Source organism: Dendropsophus ebraccatus, chromosome 3 (genome assembly GCF_027789765.1).
Source record: "Dendropsophus ebraccatus isolate aDenEbr1 chromosome 3, aDenEbr1.pat, whole genome shotgun sequence".
Lineage (NCBI taxonomy): Eukaryota > Metazoa > Chordata > Amphibia > Anura > Hylidae > Dendropsophus > Dendropsophus ebraccatus.
Genome location: NC_091456.1, coordinates 147,881,634 through 147,902,777, shown reverse-complemented (window position 1 = coordinate 147,902,777; position 21,144 = coordinate 147,881,634). Strand labels below are relative to the sequence as shown.

Below are 21,144 nucleotides of genomic sequence, written 5' to 3'. Positions count from 1 at the left end.
AATCACAGTATAGTTGACAACACCTAGATAATTGATATGCCTGCTCATGTGTTCCCAGCTGGGGCTGAAAGCAGCTTAGAGAAGGGGTATTGGACATGATAGAAGCACAGGTTTAATCTAACTTGTTTACTTCATTTACATTGGATTGTTTAGGTTATGAATGCTCTGGTCAAGTGTTTGTGCTGGAAAGACTGAAGACCAGAACATAGAATGGAGAGCTTGTTGACCCTCTCCGTCTAGTGTCATTGGTGTAATTATCCATATTGCTTGCCGTGGGTTTAGGCCATATCAATTCCACTGAAAAGTGACAATGACCTTGTGTTTGCTTTCTTGAAATGTTACTTTAGTTCAGTGTAATGGGATTCAAGAAGACTTTGGTTTCAATTGATTAAATTTATATATTAACAAATTAGATGTTTATTCTTTTTTTTCTTCCCAGAAATAAATCTTGGGGCCTAACTGGTTTCATACAATAGTATGGACTAAGGAGTACTCACCTATAGTAAATGAGCCTGGGGGGGGGGGGGTTTATGGGGATGTTCTAGAATAATTTTTGGAATGGTCCAGGTGGCCTGTGGGTAAACCTGTGGTACATTTTAGCTGATTGTCCTATTTGTGGTATCTACACGCTGGTAGATACACCAATAGAACTGGCACCCTTCTATATTTCTTTGCTAAAGCAAATATACATACATTTGATTCTTCAGATATTGTGTTAAACCATGCCTGATAAAAAGATGTGCAATGTTTAAAAGGTATCAACTACTGAGAATTCCTACTTACTAAGAACTTATTTTATCATTCATTCTATAAAGCTCTGACCTGAACTGTCCTCATAATGAGGTCGACCATATTGTAATCTAATACCCCTATCTTGTATACACCTGTGCATTACAGTCAGTGAACTCACTGATCTACCAATATGGTTTGCAACATGTCTATACATCTCTATACAGATAGAAGTCTATCTTTTGGTACACATCTTTTCTTAAAACAACCATCAATCTCTGCTCTGTTTTCCAATGTCTAATATACAGCAAACTAAAGGTAAAGATGGGCAATATCTTGTTACTGGGTTTTAGACAAAGTAGAAAAAATTCCTTACCGCAAATGCCTATATCAGTCAGCATTGTCTAATATTAAGAAAGTATGGAATATAAGCATCTCATATATTCTGTCTACTACAATAGCAATAATAATGAAAAAAAATTAAAAAGTGCAATATATTATAATAAAATAGTTTTCTCTTCAGAGAACTTCATTGCGGCCTAATTGGAAATTTCCACTGTTAGATTTTAGCAGTTATCGTCTGTCATTTTACCACATTAAAAATTGAAATCTCAGTAATGACAAGGTCAGTTTTCTATCCCTTACATTTTATGCATACGGTGGTAGAAAACTGCTCCTTTATTTAGAAGGTTTCGTTGCATGGGAAGGGGCTGTGTTTTCTAGATTTTCCTCTTTTCCCTTCATCTATCACCAGTAATCTCATATTTGTACCTATCATTTGTAATTAGGTGTAAATTGGGTGCAGCGAGACAACCATTCCATTAAATCACAAATTCCATTAGGTGGAGATGCGGGAGGCCAGAAGTTACATTTGAATTGGGCTGACCTCTCCCGGCAGCCCAGTAACACATCTCTTTACTTTCAGTTAAAAAAAAAAAAGGAAAATCCTTGAAGGTTATAGAAAATGTTGTGACAAGTTGTGGCGTTTCTGATTTACACATACATTTTTACTCCCAGCACTAGTAAATTTCTAGCTTGGAATTTTCTGAGCTAGAAATTTGCTAGTGCTGAGAGTAAAAAAAAATTCCACCCGCTTGCTTATAGAGTTGAAGTTGGTTATGACGTTTTTTTTTCTCTAGCTTCTGCTGAACTACATCATCTAGTCACTTCTGTTGAAACAGCAGGGGAATTACATGTTCTCCTTTATGGGTTTGAGGCGGTTGGGGGAAGTTGGAGTTCAGTAGAGGTTGGACACCTTGTACTCTTTTAGTTTGATGTCAGACTAGAAATCCAAGCACATAAAACCGGTAGCATAAGGCTATGTTCACACAACGTCAAAAATAGAGAAAAAACTGACGATTTTAATATTTAAAATAACGTCAGTTTTTGCCGCGATTTAAATGACAGCAATGTCAATGCATTAAAGTCAATGGAAAGAAGGATGTCCAATGCACACAATGTATTGAATAATTGACGTTTTTGCCACGGACGTCAAAATAATGAATATGATCATTATTTTTGGACGTCTTTTACAAACAGCGGATGTTTTTTTTTAGTTGTACACACACAGTTTTTCGTTTGTCACCATTCTTTCTCCGTTTTTACTATTAAATTCAATGGACTTTTCAATTAAGCCGCACCCAAAGTCCAGTTAGTAACCAATAGAGATGAGCGAACCTCGAGCATGCTCGAGTCCATCCGAACCCGAACTTTCGGCATTTGATTAGCGGTGGATGCTTAAGTTGGATAAAGCCCTAAGGCTACATGGAAAACATGGATATAGTCATTGGCTGTATCCATGTTTTTCAAACAACCTTAGAGCTTTATCCAAGTTCAGTAGCCCCAGCTAATCAAATGCCTAACGTCCATCCGAAGTAACCAAACTAGAATAATGTACTAACATCTGTCATTGCACTAAGGGGAGAATGACGTCCGTTATTTTAGACTCAAAATTATGGCCGTCATTAAAACCGGAGCTGAAAAAACTTTATGTCACCATAGCCAAATACTGTAACCTACCTCTTTAAAAGAAGGACCATGCGGGTGTAAATTTGCAAATTAAGACAGAACGGAAAACATCTACCCAATCTTGATTATTTCATTCCCCCTTCAACTTTAAATAGAGAACGCAATGATATTAGTAGCTATTATCAGAGGGACTCTTAAGTCTTGTAGACACCAAAAGACATAATAAAGAAGAAGACTTGATTTTTTGACGCTACATCTATACTTTTTTTGTTTGGTTTTCTATATTACAGATAACATAATATCACACCAGACCCTTGTGGTTCTACTAAAAGAGCCTTATAGAGACAGGGGCGGGGAGGGGTGTACTAAATATTATATCAGTAATTTAGACCCTAAAATTTACCCATATTAGGACCCTGTAAACTAATAAGGGTACGTTCTAATATTGCAGTTACTTGTGCATGTGACGGCCAGTGGTCACATGACCACTTGACGACTCTGGGCAACACATGGCTGTGTGGTCTCTGCAGCATGTCACAATCACATCATTAGCATATATCGTAATTCAAGTCACTAAATAATAATTTAGCGTGACTTTAAAAAAAAAATTCTGACAAATGAAAGGCTTAGTAGGAATGAGCAGAAAAGAAACTCAGGGCCAAGATTGCAACTCAAACTTGTTACATCTGTTATTGATGTTTACATTCTTCTTGTCTTCATGGTTTAGTATTAGAATCTTTCAGTGTTTCCCATCATTTTGCATATGAGTATTACAGCCCTACTATATAGAGGTCTAATAATGCAATATCTTATAGGGCGGGGCTCCTTCTGCATATACTATATGTGTATATATTTTCCTCTAGTCTGTTCCTGCTTTTAAGCTAAGTAATATTCCTGTAGGCAGAAGTAATTAATAAGTTCCTTGGTCTCAATGCATTTGAAAGGCTCCTTGTGTAAGGTATAGGAGGCTCTCTATGCATTTGTCGCTTATTAATAACTTCTGAACAGGTAAAGTATTATGAGCTCCATGTAATTATTTTTATTAGTAATAAGATACCACTTGTAATAAGCCACCGGCTTTAAAGATGCCAGACGTAAACATTTTCTTTGGCTTTGTATGAAAATAAATAAACCTTAATGTCAGGTGAAAGCTAATATTATTGAAGTATAGGAAAATGTTAAAAAGGTCATGACTTCTCCCAAATCCTATTGCACACACCTATATATAAGGCACTTGGGGGGGGGGGGGTCGTTCCTATAAATGGAAAATTTTGTGGTTTAGCAGAAGCGGCATAGAAGATGGTTAATGTGCCGGTGAGCCTCTACAGCAACAGTAAGGGATTGCTTTTACAAAGTAGCTGGAGTGGACATGTGCATATTATGATTAATGTAAGGAATTAATATTACCATATATATTGTTCAATAGGAGTTTTTTTTACGTGAGATCTCAGACCAACGTTTTATCTCCATTTTGTAATTTTTTTAGGCATTTTTAGTTTTGAGTGCACAATTATTTGTTGCATGAAAAACAATACTTGTGAACCCCCTTTTATATGGTAGGTACATCACTGCCTCTGTTACCCAAGCTTCAGATACATGACTTGTAATTTTCTACACATTTAAATGCATGGGGCAAATTAATAAAGGCCATAGATTTACAGTATAGTAAATCTGTCAGCCTCGTGAAGGCCACATCCCCTCTCTCATTAAGCCCCACCCACTTATAAAATGTCATGTGAGCTGTGCGAAAGAGGGAAAGTATACATTCCATTTAACATCATGTACAGTACACGGCTTTATTGCACACTATGTAGCAGCCCACATAGGTACATGCAAGATTCCATATCAAGCAGAATGAGCAGATAACTCAAATTTACCATATCCAATTAAGCTTGCTGCACTTTTATTTGCTTGAGTTTCTTTGGAAAGAATACTGTAAATGCACATGAACCAAAGGATTGTAGGCCTTCTATGGTAAACGGGGATCAGTGGGGGCTCCCTGATCATTCTGCATGCCCATGCATGCCCATGCAAGCTGCACTGTGTGTTCTGACACTTTCTATTGAGGCCAGCATTACCTTTGTTTACAATGTGCTACAGTAGCTAGTCTTTTCTCCTTGTGTTCATCAATAAGCCATGCACATCAAGGGCTCCGTCACTGTCAACATCTGTCCTTCCCAAAACCACTTTTGGTAGGTACTAATCTCTCCATACTTGTGGGGTATATACCCCACAAGATCTGTTTTCGGAGTTGGATTTCTGAGAGGCTCTAACCTAGTTTTCCACTAATAGAATTTGGCTCTTGTCAAAGTGTTATTTGTATACTCAGGCTCAGATCTAATATAGCAAAAATTATTCTGGGGAAAAGTCTTACGCAAATTGTGCCCTGATATTAGTTGGGGGGGAGATTTTGTAAAACAATGTGGGTGTCAGGCAACAGTGTGCAAATTGTGCAAATCATATGCCGCTCATACCAGAGAAGCAGGATAAGCGGACGTAAGGGGTAGGGTCTCAGTGTACCTGGGGGATTTTTTAAGTCCAACATATGAAATGCAGGTCTTAGTAACCCCCCCCCCCCCCATTTTGGACAGTTTTAAGATACTTTTCTGATGCAGAAAAAAAGGGGGGGGGGCAAATGGGGTGTGGCCTTGTAAAGGGCTGTGGCCAGTTTAAAGTGGTGTGGCCTTGTAATGAGTTGTGGCTAGTTTAAACGGGTGTGGCCTTGTAATGGGTTGTGGCCAGTTTAAAATGGGTGTGGCTAAAGATGCAACACCATACACTACAAAGGCACCAAAGTTCTGGTGCAGCCTAATCAAATTGCTAATTGAGAAACTAGTAAATAAATGTGCCCCAGTATTTGATGCAAACTGCTCGAAAATGTTGACGCATTGCAAAAGTAAATGTTGGCAACTGTGATACAGCATTCTTGAATCTAAGTATAGGAATTACATTTCAGTAATCTGAACCTGTTATATATATATATATATATATATATATATATATATATATATATATATTTTCTCCCCCCCACGCTCATATATATGGGCAAATGCACAGCATTTGCCAAGCATATTATGAGTTTGGGTATTAATCCGTGTCAAATATTACATTTCTCAACTAAAATGTGAAGTAATTAGAACCATAGTTTTCTTATTTTCTCCTTCTTTGCTTTAGGCAAAACGCTTCCAAGGAAAACTCTGAACCCCTCATGTCAATATTTCACCTTGTGTAGCAATGCTAAATTATACAGCACACAGTCCATTATGTGAAAGCCACCAGAACTAACAATGTGCCATTATTAATAATGGCTCCACGGCATGGTTTCTATAAGTCAGAGCACAAGCCGGCATTCTATTAGCTTCAGTGCTCATTTAGGTGATCCGAGGTGTATTGTGAGTGCCAATATTACACACCATCGGACTGTTTGCAAACTCATAAAGTTTTGAAGGATTTTCACTCTCTGGGCATTAATTATTCTTCATTAGTTATGTCTTCTGCCAAGGTATACATGTGCATTTTTTTCTGTGTCAGCTGGCCCATTCCCAGCAGATGCACACAATCTGTTCTGCTGTCACTAACAGGGTTGAGTTTGTGAAAGGGATGTGTCAGAACACGCAGCTTCAGTCACTTTTTACAGATTTTCTTCCACAGTGAGTGCTTTGCCCTACTTTTTATGCTTGCAATCACATCCTTAGCTAGATTTACCAAGGAGTAACTATGGCATATATATTGTATGACCCACCATATGGTAACACAGTTTCCTATATGGTTTGCTTTGGCACAAGATTGCACAGTCCTTGTACAAGCACTGAAAAAAGACAGATATGCTAGAATGATAAGACTGAAACTAAGCAAAGCTCTAATGCACATACATATAAACTGTGATGACTGTATGGAGCACCTATTGGGCGGTGTTTGTCAATGTGCCATAATGGACACAATTTATGAAGGGCGTTAGTAAATTATTAAAAAATAAATAAATACCATAACATATTATATGTAGTGTTTGCTATAAGTGAGACAAAGGTGTAGCTGGAATCTCTGGGACCCAGCCATCTGCCATGTGCCTTTATACTACTGCTTATGTGGTAGAGGAGGCCAGTGACCTCTTGGGCTTCTAAGCTGGTTAGCTTTCTTTTGATTTTTTTTTTTCTAGATAAGTAGGTAGGAAAGATGGATGTATAGGAGGGATAGATAGATAGATAGATAGATAGATACTAAGATGTTGTAGATAGATAGATAGATAGATAGATAGATAGATAGATAGATAGATAGATACTAAGATGTTGTAGATGGTGGATAGATGGATGAATGGATGGATGGATAGATAGATAGATAGATAGATAGATAGATAGATAGATAGATAGGAGATAGATAGATAGATAGATAGATAGATAGATAGATAGATAGATAGAATAGATAGATAGATAGATAGAGCTAAATAGGGTTGCTGCACTTAGACACTTGTGAATCGGGTGCCGTCAGTCTCACCAGGTACCAGCGGTGTAGCTGAGTAAAGTAAGAAGATGACCGCAACACTCCAAAGTAAGGTGAAAAATGTAGTGGGTTTTTTATTTGCCCATGAAACAACAGTGCAACGTTTCAGCTCTGTCAATGAGAGTGTTTTGAAAAAAGCTCTCATTGACAGAGCTGAAACGTCGCACTGTTGGAGTGCTGTGGTCATCTGGAGTTACTTTGAAGTGCTGCGGTCATCTTTTTACTTTAGAGAGATAGATAGATAGATAGATAGATAGATAGATAGATAGATAGATAGATATGAGATGGAGAGATAGATAGGAGATAGATAGATAGATAGATAGATAGATATGAGATGGAGAGATAGATAGATGTATTAGAGGAAAGATAGATAGATAGATAGATAGATAGATAGATAGATAGATATGAGATGGAGAGATAGATAGATGTATTAGAGGAAGGAAAGATAGATAGATAGATAGATAGATAGATAGATAGATAGATAGATAGATAGATTGATTCCTAAAGCTGTCAGTGTATAAGTCATTATAGTTGCCCTTGTCTCTTGGAGAAGTGGCTGTTGATCATCCCAATACTCCTTCCTCCTCTGAAAGGAGACCATTATACCCTTCATGTGCAGCCTAATAAGGCGACGCATGGCATTTCTTCAGTGTGACAGCGATGCCAATAATGGTTGCTGGTGGCCCCTTGGTCAAGTCTCCACATTCAATATGTCTTTGGTATTTGTGAAATAATCTTTGTGGTTCATAAATCCCCCACAGGCATCTATAATAAAACATATTTTATTCAACTTTTTTGGAAATTGGTTTAACTCTACAAGAAAAAAAAAGTCAGATTTTTATGCTTACATGGCAAAGCCTGGATCACAGATGTTTTATTTTCAACCCTGCTTTAAGTAAAGAGAGCTAATCAATATGCATACACAGCTAATTATGTACGACTGTGCCAGGAACAGCTTAGAAGCAGAACATGCAATGGCTGAATAGGAAGGAAAATGTTTTTTTGGCAGTGCCTTGCTCAAAATTGCCCATAAACAGTAAAAACATAGTTATTAAATAAATAAATGCTTTATTCTTCTGCAAAGCGACATGCATTTGGAGAAAAACAGATCCGACTGGATCATCAAAATCTGATAGGTGAGCAAGCCAAGATGCATAAAACCATCTTTTTTATGCTTAAATGTTTCTGGACATCAGATTGGAGACATTTCAGCACATTTTTTAAGTTTTTACTCAAAAGACACTTTCCGAAAGGATTACAACATATGATCTGAAGCAGGCGCTTAACTTCTCTGAGTGCGTTTCTACATTCATGGGTAGTCAGTGTTTAATTCTTCTCTAAAGGGGAATAATATATATTCTATGTGTAGTGAATGTCTGTAATATAGCAGCTCAAGGTTTAGATGGAGTATGTAAAAAGTCTTATAATGACTATAAAAGATACTTTATCAATTGCCAAAGGAAGCGGCAGGAGGCGAGCTTTAATTTGTTGAGAGGCCACATAGGTCCAGTTCAAGGGCTCAAGGGTTATGGGAGCCATCTCATCTATAACTTGTCAAAAGTGGTGGGATTTATTATTTTCTGACAGACATATGGCATCTGGTAGCAAAGGGAAGGGACATGTCCCATTGTTAAGCTGAATATGGCTGGGCTCCCACCAGGGTTTGTCCTTGGAATTTTTGACCTATATATTGTCTAAAAAATGTAAAGGACCTGAACCTTTTGATGGACTCTATTCATTCTTGTTGAATTGTATGTACATCAGAATATCCAGGATTGTGTCAGTCCTTTTTTCTGAATATAACAAAACAGAGCTTAACATCTTAGGGCCCTGCAAAGTAACAGGGTCCTTTAAATTTAAAATAAAAAATAAAAAAATGTTGCTGGTATAACTGAGCTGATATACTTTATGATAAGCATACACTTATGGATTTACTAATGTAAAACTTGAGATACCTTGACAATTCAGTGAATTCATGTTTTATGATAACAAAGAGTCTTACCTAGTATTCCAATAACGGAGCACTACTCTGTTCTGACGGCTCACATATTGCCATGAGGGCTATCTTCTCTTGGGACACCGACAACAAGAAATTAGTTTTTTTTGTATCTGGCCTCATAAATCACCTGACACTTAGCTGTCAGTTTAATAGTTGCCAATAGAGTGCACTTGAATTGTTAAAAGTAGGTAATATACAGTATATATTTTAGCATACAGCATCTGTTGGTGATATAGTGATACAGATGCTGCCTCAAGCTTTTTGTTGACATCTATATTATTACAGGACTATAAACCTAAATTAAACTTTTTTAAATGTAAAAAAAGAACATTTTTAAAAACTTAAACTGTAAACCATGTATTAGGTATGCATTAAAAAAGATAAGTCAAAAATGTGAATCAAGGAAATTGGGGGAAAATCCAAATAATAATAACAAAGGTGCAACCCTTAGGGGATATGGTCTCCAAATAAAGACAAAATGCATACCCCAGGTAATCCCCATGCAACCCAGCACAGTTCCTGTAACCTCAAACACTGTCCCAACATGTTTCCCCAATTCATAAGGTTTCATCAGGGGACACAATACAGGCTTTCAATAATAACAAATATTAACAATAGATGACCAACCTCTACTGATGGTCATCAAACCTGGTATACTTCATTGGACCTGTTTTTTTCCTAATATGTGTATATATATTTGTTTATTTTGTAAAAGTTTACTTCACTAAGTTCCAAGAGACATTGCAATATAGAAATCCTAATCACAATTGCATTAGAAAGAAGTATTAGGTCATATAAATTATTGCTTTATTTATGTAGGTCTTACATAATTAGACATATGGAAGCCTGTAATATCATTATTGTTAACATTTGGCCCAATGACCTTAAAGTTATGCTTCTGCCATTGCTAATAAGAAGTCATTAATAATCACATATTTCTGCCAACTGTGTGAACAGATCTAACAGAATAGCTAAATAAAACAAGAAGACTAGACCATTGTAGAGAGTGAATGTAATATACAGTATTAGACACCAGACTACTGTATATAACATAAAAAATATCTATGAATTATATCCTTAACACAGCCTACTGGGTATTATACAGAACTAGTAACTGTATCATTGCTACGGACTTATATCTCCGTTTTGAATAGTGGTCATGGGAATATTAGTGTAAGAGTGACATCTTAGAAATAACAACCTCTTCATGAGGATTAGCTTTGTAACAACCAATTGAGGGCCGTCAGGGATCATAGGCAAAAAGCACACTTTTTCAGTATTATTGGAGGTTAATCCGTGCTTGAACATCATTTAGAGAACCCTGCCGTCTCTGAAGACATACTTGAGACACATCTTTTGATGCTACTCAACGTCTAGAAATTCGCTTCTATCTCTGTCAAACATGATGTGAAGGAAAAGTGTTATAAAACCTCTCAGAGAAACATACAGCCGGTAAATTGGCACTTCTATACCTGTCATTAGAACAATACTTAATGTCGTTCTCGAGTTAAAGAAAATCTGTCAATTAGACAATCTATATGTATAATATGTCTATTGTTCTTCCAGTAAATTCATCATTTTTAATGCAGGAGATATCTCCCCATTGCTCGGGAGGTAATGAAGGCTTTTTACATTGCTAGTGGCACTGTGTGTTAAGGTGTATTTTTAGGTAGGGCAACATGTTAGCTGCTGGATGTATAGCTTGCTTCTTTCTTCGTGTCATATAACATCTCCACATTCATATGTCTCTGAAACCTGTCAGTGCTATTTGAAAAATATATCTACTGTGTATATGTTGTGGGGCTTTGGGTGACACATTTCTCTATGTTATTTCTCATTTTCATCATCAGTGTCCTTGTGGGATTATTTATTATTTTTTATACCAATATAGACAAAAATTAGATATGTTCTAAATTTTTCTATTGAGGATGGAGTAACAGGTTAAATTAGGGGGCATTGCTCATTTTTGGCAATTTTATAAGTTACATCATTGATCCACTTGTTTAATAAATGTATATTACTTGCTTCAATAAAGAACTGAGAGTTTATAGCAACAAAGACAGACTTTTGGTTTTTTGACTGTTAGGGCCCTATTCCACGGGCCGAGCAGGGCCCGATCAACGATGTAAATGAGTGCCGCTCATTTACTGGGCCTATTCCACGGCCCAATGATTGTTGAGCGAGGGCTGCAGGGACATCGTTACCGATGTCCTTGCAGCCCTTGCAGCATACATTACCTGTCAGGTCTTCTCCTCCGCTGTCTTCCTCCCCGGGTCCCGCGCGCTCTAGCTTCAGAATGGCCTCTCAGCCAATCACAGGCCGCGGCGGTCCCAGCCTGTGATTGGCTGAGCGCTCTGTCAGCTGACAGGCCATTCTGAAGCTAGAGCGTGCGGGACCCGGGGAGGAAGAAAGAGTGGAGGAGAAGCCCTGCAATTATGCTGTGCACCGCTATTCCACCATAGTGATGCGCGGTGGGGGAACGATGATTTTAGGTCTGGCCCAAAATGAACGATCAGCTGATGACACGATCATCGACTGATCGTTCTCTCTATTCCACCGAGCGACAATCGCCTGAATCGGGCTGAATGGTGCTGATTCGGCCGATTATCATTCCTGTGGACTAGGGCCGTTAATCTGGTGGTGGAGCAGTGGTTACCCTTGGGTGCCCAAAGGATAGGATCCCCCAGATTGGTGCAGATATTTCAATTTTAATGTCTAGCCCTCGAGTTATGTCTTACTGTAACATTGTAGATCTTTTGCATGTGTGCCTGACATACATTTTTAGGTTATGTTGACACAACGTAAGTTCAGCAAATCGCAACAACAGCCGTGATTGATACTGAACTTACACTGTGCTGCAGCTAGAGGGAATCCAGTCTGGAGTGTATACACATAATATACACTCCGGCCGGGATCGTGCACTGAACCTGTCAGTGCACACAATGGAGCGTGCTGCTCCAACCGCATGCTCCATTGTGTGCAGCGGGGAATTCTGATGCGGGCAAACACAGGTGCCAAAACTGCAGTACCGTCCGGAATTATCTTCTCTGACACCGGCCGTTCTGTCACCTGGCCGGGTCACAGAACGGCCGGTGTCTTATGCCATGTGAACATGGCCTTAGGGTGTCTTCTTTGGTTGGTCCTCATAATCGTCTACTGGAAAGGGTGTGACCCTTTGATTTCGCACCACCCTGCAACTATGTTCTCTCAGATACTAGAGGCTAGATTATCCTAAACCTTGGTTAGGAGTGGTCATTGTTCTTCATCTTCAACCTTGTAGGACCTTCTGGCTTATGGAGTTAAGGGCTTTTCTTTTATTCTAGGTTTATGGTCCCACATCCTCTAACACTTTTTTGTGATTCGTGTCACAGTTATTTCTTATCAGGTGATAAATAGAATAAAAAAAAGAAACTTAGATCCATAAATGTATTGTTGTCCAGACCTTTTAGAGTTCTTCTGTAGAAGCAGAAAAGTACCTTAAAGTATAAATATTTAGTGTAAACCTTTAAAAGTTCAACTTTAAATTCCTTCCATGAAAGACACCAAGCAAGGCTGGAACCTTGTAAATCGTAAAATCCTACGTTTCCATTGGAGAGTCCAAGAATCCGGAAAATCCGCTTGTCAGCTGGAGCCGGATGGACACAAAATTACTGTACAGTGCACGATCAGCAGCTGTTCCTCATGTCTACAGATAGTCGCAAGCTTAAAGTCTAACAGGACTATTAGAAATACAAAGTTTTAAGAGTCAGTATGTCACTTAGCAGGACCCAGTATTCTGATGTCTTCTGCTGACCTGCTACTAAAGCATGTGTAACTGTATATGACCACGTTAATGAAAAAGAAGCCACAGCCAAAAATATGGCAAGCACATTCTCTGTAATTTAGCCCCCACGGCAAAACACAGCAGAGCTGTAGGCAGTAAAGCACATATATGACTAAACCAGCGTTGCCAGGCGTGGCGTCATGGGGTGCAAAGTTTCTAAATAAGTCAGTGACTATAAAGGGGCTATTTTTGGCGAAAACAGCTAATGCACAGCTTATGCTACAGCCAAGAAGTTGAGAGGTATATATTGCAAAAGAGCCTGCAAAAAACGTAAACATATATATATATATATATATATATATATATATATATATATATAGCTATCTTTTGTGTACATGTCATAGCGGAAAGTTTTTTCTATGTGGGCTAGGAATGACACCTAAAAATGGTTGCCTGAAACTGAAAGGGTTAAGAATTACTTCGTTAATAACCAAACAAATGTTTGGCACAATGAAGTCTGTGACATGTGCATCTGATTTAAAGAGGAAGGAATGAATCAGCAATACAATCGTAATTTAGATTCCACCAATGTCAAAAAAGAGAAAGCTGAAGCATGGGGTTACAAGAACCATTTTATATTGTTTTCCAAAGTCAAAGCTGATTCAGATTATTTACAATCTGGTTTGATTTCTAGTCCATATAAGGTTTGGGAAGAAGGCGCTCCAGTGTAACGTTCAAGCTGTTCTGTCCCCATCGAGTGGGTACAGTTGTTAGTAGTTTTAGGCTATATTTATAGTCAATTGCAGTATTTCTATTTCCTACCTCCTCTATTTAGTTACGTCATTGTTTTCTTAGTTACCTATATGGATAACAGATCCAAGATGACAATCACTAATGGCTACAATAGTCATCGCCATCTACCTTTCACAGATCATGAACAGCATACCATATAATTCTGCATAACATTTTAACCATTGTGCTAGTTATGTTCCAGCTTAAGTGACAGTCTTTACTGTATCAAGTGTCAGTCTTTACTGTAGTTCTTGCATTTGGTTCCTGCCTCACAAATCAGGATGAACATCACATTGCCTAGAACTGTCGACAGTACCATAGTTAAGATATCGGATGTTTCTTTATTTGTTCCGCTTATAAGAATGGAACCCCTTGGGTTCAGACCACCTACCCAGAATGCAAATCAGCAGATAATGCACAAGCAGGGAAGCTGGATGAATTTTGCAGAATTGTGAATACAGCTCTGGACTATGGCAGACACAAGCTTGGTAATAGAGTATATTTCTAAATGTATTCAAGTTTTACATTGTTTATAGTTAAACTAATATTGTATCCATAGCTGGCTCTTTAGTTCTCTCTAAAGCTGGCCATTCTCTAGAGACTGTGGATAGCTGAAACTGCCAACTAAGATACTGCTCTGACAACTATTATTGCCTTAAGGCCCTATTACAGGGGCCGATTCAGAGAAGCAGGTCAGCGCTTGCTGCTCCTAATTCCGTGCTCGCTGACAGCACTATTACATGATACAGCGAGCGGGTAAGAGGAGTGGGGGAAGGGCGGCTGCACATGCGACCGTTAAATCGCCCCGGTCAGCCCATAGAAGACATCGGCGGTCTGCTGCTGCAGCTCCTATTATACAGGGCAACATTGCTATCTGCATCGTTGCTCTTTCAACATGTTGAAAGACAACAATCAGCCAACATTGTGCATGTCGTCTGATTGTTGCTTTTTATTACACAAAACGATTATCAGCCATATTAGCCAATAATTGGCCAAATACGGCAGATAATTGTTTTGTGTAATAGGGCCTTTAGTGTGTCATCTGCCGCAGCAAAAATCCAGGAGGGGTTTAGTGGGTCTATATAACCCCTTTTTGCCCACGATATTATGGAGGTCCCCTCACTGCTCTCATGAACACCAAGAAGCAGCAGGAAATAGCAAGTTTTGGACAAGTCACAAATAGGCTAGCGTCAGGAAGTAGCTTGCCTGGTCCTTGTCTGGTCTTTGGAAATCATTGATGCCAAAAAAACGGATTTGAATCCCATTAACCGCCACAACAGAAGTCAATTGGTGACTTGTTGTTTTAACTTCAGCCATATCTATCAGGTCAGACTAACCGTAAAGTTGTTCTGAACATGGCTAACTAAAATCCCTGAGAAATGGCTAAAGGCTTCATAGTTATAATGATACAATGCTGCAATAAAGCAAGAGAGAAGAATAAATGAGGACGGAATGAGTAAATGTAGCACTTAATAAACTACGTGATATTTTCAGCCGATGCACAATGACGCAAACAATCGGATTCTTTTTATATAAGTGTTCCGGCTGACTTATTGTGCAGTGACAAGATTTTCTGTACATTTACCTTCCGGATAATATCCCTGTTATTCCTAAATAATATTACACTCAGAATTGCTAGATGTAACACGTATTTGATGCTCAGATCAGCCGCAGTACACAGCTTGTCATCACCCAGATTATCAGCTTCCTCCGTGGTAAATGAACAATTTAATTTCTCTTATACTTTATGAGCAGGGTGTGGGTTTGATATTTTTTCATGTGGACTTTTTTTAGCTGCGTAAACAATAGCCAGATTTTGCAGTGTAGTATTACATACCTGATATCATTCACTTGGAGCCTTTTGTAATGATTTCCTGGATAGCACCACCCATCACTGTGCTGAAAGGGTATCAAAGAGTAGACGCTAGAGCCAAAGAATTCCGATCAGCTGAGCACTTTCGGTCATTCCCAAGACTAAATTTACCATTTCCCCTTCAGGCTGAATTCGAGGTGTTACCTTATTTTATTCAAAGGGCTTTAAAATGGAGTATCAATATACATAGAGCTGTTGACTGCCCTCTTGTTTCCAAACAGTTATATTTCCCATCCTACCTCCCATGCAATATGCAAGCTCATTTCAGCCACATATGCATGCATATTCTAATGGGGAGAGGGGGTACATTGCTCTCAAAACAGCAAAAGACATATTGGAGTCCACAATACATTACATGATGTCAACTGGTCCTGCCAAAATGAGGCTTATAATTCTATTTGGCTCAATATAAGGAGTAAACTGCAGACAAGATATCAGGGAACTCATTCGCCCACATTTCCTGTTGTGGCCCACAGGTTCAGACCTAAATGGCTAGGCATGGGATGGTAAGTGACATCATCAGTTGTGCCCACCCACTCCAATCACTGTGCTTATATCTATTACAGATACCATTACACTCTAAGGATACTTCTAGATATTAATAAAAACTGACAATTTAAACTAAAACAATAATTTGACAAAAGTGAATTTGACTACAACCATTTTTACTGATCAAAGACAGGTGATCCTTGCCTGGAAAAAAGTCAACTGGGTTAGAAATTTTTGGCCAGATTCATTGCCTTGCTGGACAGTAACTATAGTTTAAGGCTATGTTCACACTACTTAAGTTTCGTATTAATCACGGCCATTGTTGCCGATTTGCAACAACGGCTGTGATTAATACGAAATTTACATAGTGCTGCCTCTATGGAATTACAGCCGGAGTGTATACACATAGTATACACTCCATCCGGGATTGCTAGTGGGGCTGAAAAAATGCAGAGAACCTGTCAGTTCACATAATGGAGCATGTGGCCATTTATTGTGTGCAGTTGTGAATTCAGTGCGCCCGCATCCGAATTCAGCAGGAATCCAGCCGGTACTTTAGTGATCATCAGGATGATCATCAGTAACACCGGCCATTCTGTGATCCGGCCAGGTCACTGAACGGCCGGTGTTTTACTAAATGTGAACGTGGCCTAAAGGGGAACTATCAGCAGATTAGACACATCTAACCTGATGACAGCCCCCTATAGCACTGAGGAGGAGGGTATGTGACTTTCCTTCCTCCTTAGCGCTGGTCCCGCGCTATTAGTCGGAGTAAACTCTGCTCCAGAGCATGGTTAGGAACACTGTCACGTCCCTCCCCCTCCATTAGTTGTCATTAGAAGTGGGCGAGCTGGATGACGCAGCAGTGCTCCTAAGGGTGCTCCGGAGCAGAGGTTACCTCGACTAACAGTGTGGGACTGTTCCTGAGGAAGAAGGTAACACACCTAAATACCCCCTCAGTGCCCCCAGTGCTATAGGGGGCTATCAGCAGATTTGTCATCTAACCTTCTGATAGTTCCCCTTTAACACTACATTTCAGTCTGCAATGCCATATTGGTAAAACACATTAAATATGCCACCAGAAAAGAGGGAAAATAATGTATTTTTTGTATTGTAATAATTTACTTATACATATTTATTTGTACAAGTTTCTAAAGTAACTAATGTATTATTTACAATCTAATATCATTAGACTCAAAAGACCAGATACCCTATAAGTAAAAAGGTTGCTGTTTCACATAACCTTATACTTACACAAAATGGAGAACCATGATAGAGAATACTGGTGCTACCTCTCGCCTTTATAGCTTATGATTACTTTCGGGCCATGTCATAGTGGAGGATCACACTGGTGTGTGACAGCTGATCCTGTCAGTGGCTCTGCACGGGGACCATATCATCAACCAAGGATAGATAGAAATGGCTTAATAAACATATTGACATATTTACAGCTTGATCGCGCCGTGCAGTCATTAGCTACTGAGGGGTTTTATATTGAATAGTGTCTTGCAAGGGATTATGGGACCTTTATACATCATCTTCATGAATATAGCTAAAGGTTGGGGGTGACTCATGCAGAGCTTGACAGGTTTTAATTGTCATAGATCTGTGGATACTGTATGATAAAAGTCATGTGTACTTATGATATTATATTGGTGGAATGATCTCATTAGACTTTACACTTAATTGCTATAGATACAGGAAGCTGGGGATCTAATAGTGGCATTGTTTACATCTTTCCCTGCACATTTCTACATTTCTTCTTCATTAAAAAAGAGTATATTTACTTTTTTTTTTTCTATGGATCTATAGACTATTAAGGATGCTTAAAATTCAGATAATATAGAAGCATAGAGAACGATTTTTTAACCTGAGCTATTTTATATTTTGCACATGTGACATTGCTGTAGGTGCCAAAGCTTTACATGTTTTATAAAAGCTTTCATAGAGATTAAAATCGAAACACACAATTGCAAAACATATAATTTACAAATGCTGTAAAAAGGAATGAATTCTGGCAATTTAATATATTACCTCTGTAAGGCTATGTTCAGACAACGTCAAAAAAACAGAAAAGGTGAACGCTTTTTTCTATTTAAAAAGATGTCCGTTATTGCTGCGATGTAACTGCCTGCAATGCATTAAAGTCAATAGAATGACAGAAGTCCAATGCACACACTGTTTAAAATGGCGGACGTTGTCTAGATTGTGTATGCATTAGGCTGGCACAACCTCTCTGTCCCTCCTCCCCACACTTCTCATCATTAGGAATGCCCCAGGCAGATTGTCTCCTATTCATCAGCTGTGTGAATACTGAATATGGGCTGGATCGTTAATGCACCTGTGCAATGTTCAGACAGGAGAAAATGTTCCAGTGGCATTCCTAATAATATGGAGGTTGGGGAAGAGGGACGTAGGGGTGGTGCAAAGTTAGGGCACAGATACTCCCGTAGGGCATGGGGCTGCAAGTTTAAAAGTTGTTTTTAGGAATAATAACTGCATCACCTGCCGAACAGACCCCAGTAAAGATCTTATTAAAAGCAGCTATCCGAAGGTTCAAGTGGTTAAGGGAGGTCAGATTGTGGGTACAGAGTTGCTTTAAATTCTATGGACTTTTCAATTAAAGACTCTCCCAAAGGCCAATTAGTCCACCTGAACTAGAATAACGTGCCAACAGCCGTCATTGCACTGATCGGTGGCCAAACAGTGAAATGACGGATGTCATTTTAAACTCAAAATGAAGGACGTTATTTTTTCTTTTCAAAAACTGAGAGGAAAAAATGTTGTGTGAACATAGCCTATAAGTGTCAGGCTGGGTTCACATGTAGAATTTTGGTCAGTATTTGGTCCATGTTATCAGTATTTGTAGTGAAAACCAGGAATGGTTCCAAACACCTAAATCGTTTTTCTAGTTACTATCCTAGTTTTGGCTAAACTTACTGGCCAGAAAACCAAATGTAAAGCATTTAGCCAAGTGCTCCCAGACCCGACTGATCAAGATGTTTGACATGTCTCTTTGACACCAAAAGATTTTTTAAATCTTGAATAAAAAAAACTTCATGTTGGGTTCATGTTGCCCCTGAAAATATTGCACCAGTCGCCTACAAGGTTTTCTTTTCTTTTCTTTTCTTTTCAAATAGTAAAGGTGAATTGTACAGTATTTTTTCCAACCTCTGTAAGTACGTAGCGCTTTGGCTTGAACTATGTATTTAATAACTTTACATGATATGTATCTTGGGAACAGAATCACCTTATCATGATCTGGAAATGTTGAGCAGTCTTCGCTGTGGTTCATGTAAATGTTGGCATGTAGTAACTCTTGGTCTCAGTTCAGCCTTGGAAAGCCGTGCCCTTGAATATTTTCTAAACAGAATAACATTGAGGGCGTGAACTCAAGAGCATTCACGTTGTTGAGTTAAACAATGCTCCTGAAGTACAGTAGATTTTCCATGATGTACTTTAGAGCATTAGTGTATATTATGAACAAGGAGGAGTATGATTTTTGCTATATCTGCTGCTAATGTTCTTTTTTTCCACTTTCATGGCATTAGAGTAACTCGGCTCGACTGTGAACCAACAGAAGCAGATTGTAGCTACAGCCCATCATGTCTGTTGTAAGTGGGCCAAGGGCAGAGTCAGCTATGTAGTATCTATACCCTATGGAAACCCATGTCTCCAAAGGAGAGAAGGAAAACAAAGCTTGGCTCAGGTCAGATTTCTGCCATGAGGTTTAATCAGTCAATGCATGTTTTAATCTGATCAAGAGCGAATCACCTTAAACAACAGTCTCGTACTGAAAACTAAGAGACACTTGTGTTTTTCTAGGGCACCAGCTGCTCAAGATATAGGCCTGGTAAAGTGTCCATTAGCCAAACAGGGAGCAAATATAAGTTTATAAATTTCCTCTATGGAAATGCTCTATACAGTTAAAGTTACTCCTTTCTCCTATGTGGCAGGTTCCTTAAGCTTCTTTGTATTGTGTCAGAATCAACGCTCATTAAAAGTCTTTACAATATTTATGAAGGCCTATATTGAAAAGTGGCCATTGGGTACAGTATGTTAACACTATCTTACCATGTGGCTAGGGGAGGCATTGATTTGGAAAGAAGGTCCATGTCGGAATCCATTTCTAAAAACAGGTGGCAATGAGGTTCCAAGCCTACGTGGTAGGGCATGATGGAAATAAGAGGTTTTTTTTTTGTTGTTGTTTTTTTGGGGGGGGCATAGAGGGTTTGGTCACTTTCTTAGCACAAAACATAAGCCAATAAAGAATCATGTGACCAGTGCATGGGGTCTTAATTAATCAAAAACAGACAGACTCAGGTTTTTGCTATTGGTAAAATGGGATTTTTTATTTCATATTTGCCAGCATGCAGTATCAAGGTGTCACATACCATATGTTATCTCATAATCTCCACAAATAACATCAGATATGAATGCGAGTATGAACTAAACTTAATTTCTCCTTAGGTGAATAGAGTTCAAAAATATTCTAAAATAGTAACTTAAGTATGAAACACTATCAGAAACCGCATGGTAATATGTAAAAGTGTCCCTTGTTTTACAATGGTGCATGTGATTTGAGTTCACATTAACCGGCCTCATTGCAGAGTGGGACGATTGTAAAGTATATAAATAGCTTTGTCAGCTGCCATAGGTCACTGGCCTACTGATCTGTCTGATTCGTTCAATCGGTAAACATATCAAAGCCAAATATTTAATACCATAACAAATTGTTTGATCCGTGTGTTATGTGTAACAATGTAATGTTTTTTAAAAACAAAGGCAAAATAAGACTGTGAGGTCTGCTAAGACGAGCGTGTCAAAACTGGGCCCATGAAAGAACAGCAGTCTTGTTCACAGTTTACTGGCTCAATCGATAGAATATATACTCCTTAGTATACACAACACTGTTTCACATTGCACATTTTTCTAATAGCTGTCTGTCTACCATGTGTTTCCTGATATCTATAACTAAGAGCCCTCTTTGGTCTTAAGGTTTGAGTTAAAGTGTTTATCTACTTTTCACTATTT

The 21,144-nt window shown here is 38.6% G+C and overlaps 1 protein-coding gene across 13 annotated transcripts in view; it reads left to right on the top strand.

Moving 5' to 3' along the window:
* Positions 1–21,144, top strand: part of MEF2C (myocyte enhancer factor 2C) — a 209,541-nt gene that overhangs the window by 56,258 nt on the left and 132,139 nt on the right. Inside the window, exon 1 of one of the 13 annotated variants that reach the window (XM_069962891.1) lies at positions 19,799–19,819. The exons of the other annotated variants lie outside the window; for them this stretch is intronic. The gene's annotated coding sequence lies outside the window, so the exon portion shown is untranslated. Of the gene's footprint in view, positions 1–19,798; positions 19,820–21,144 lie in introns of those variants that run through there. 13 annotated transcript variants of the gene reach the window in all.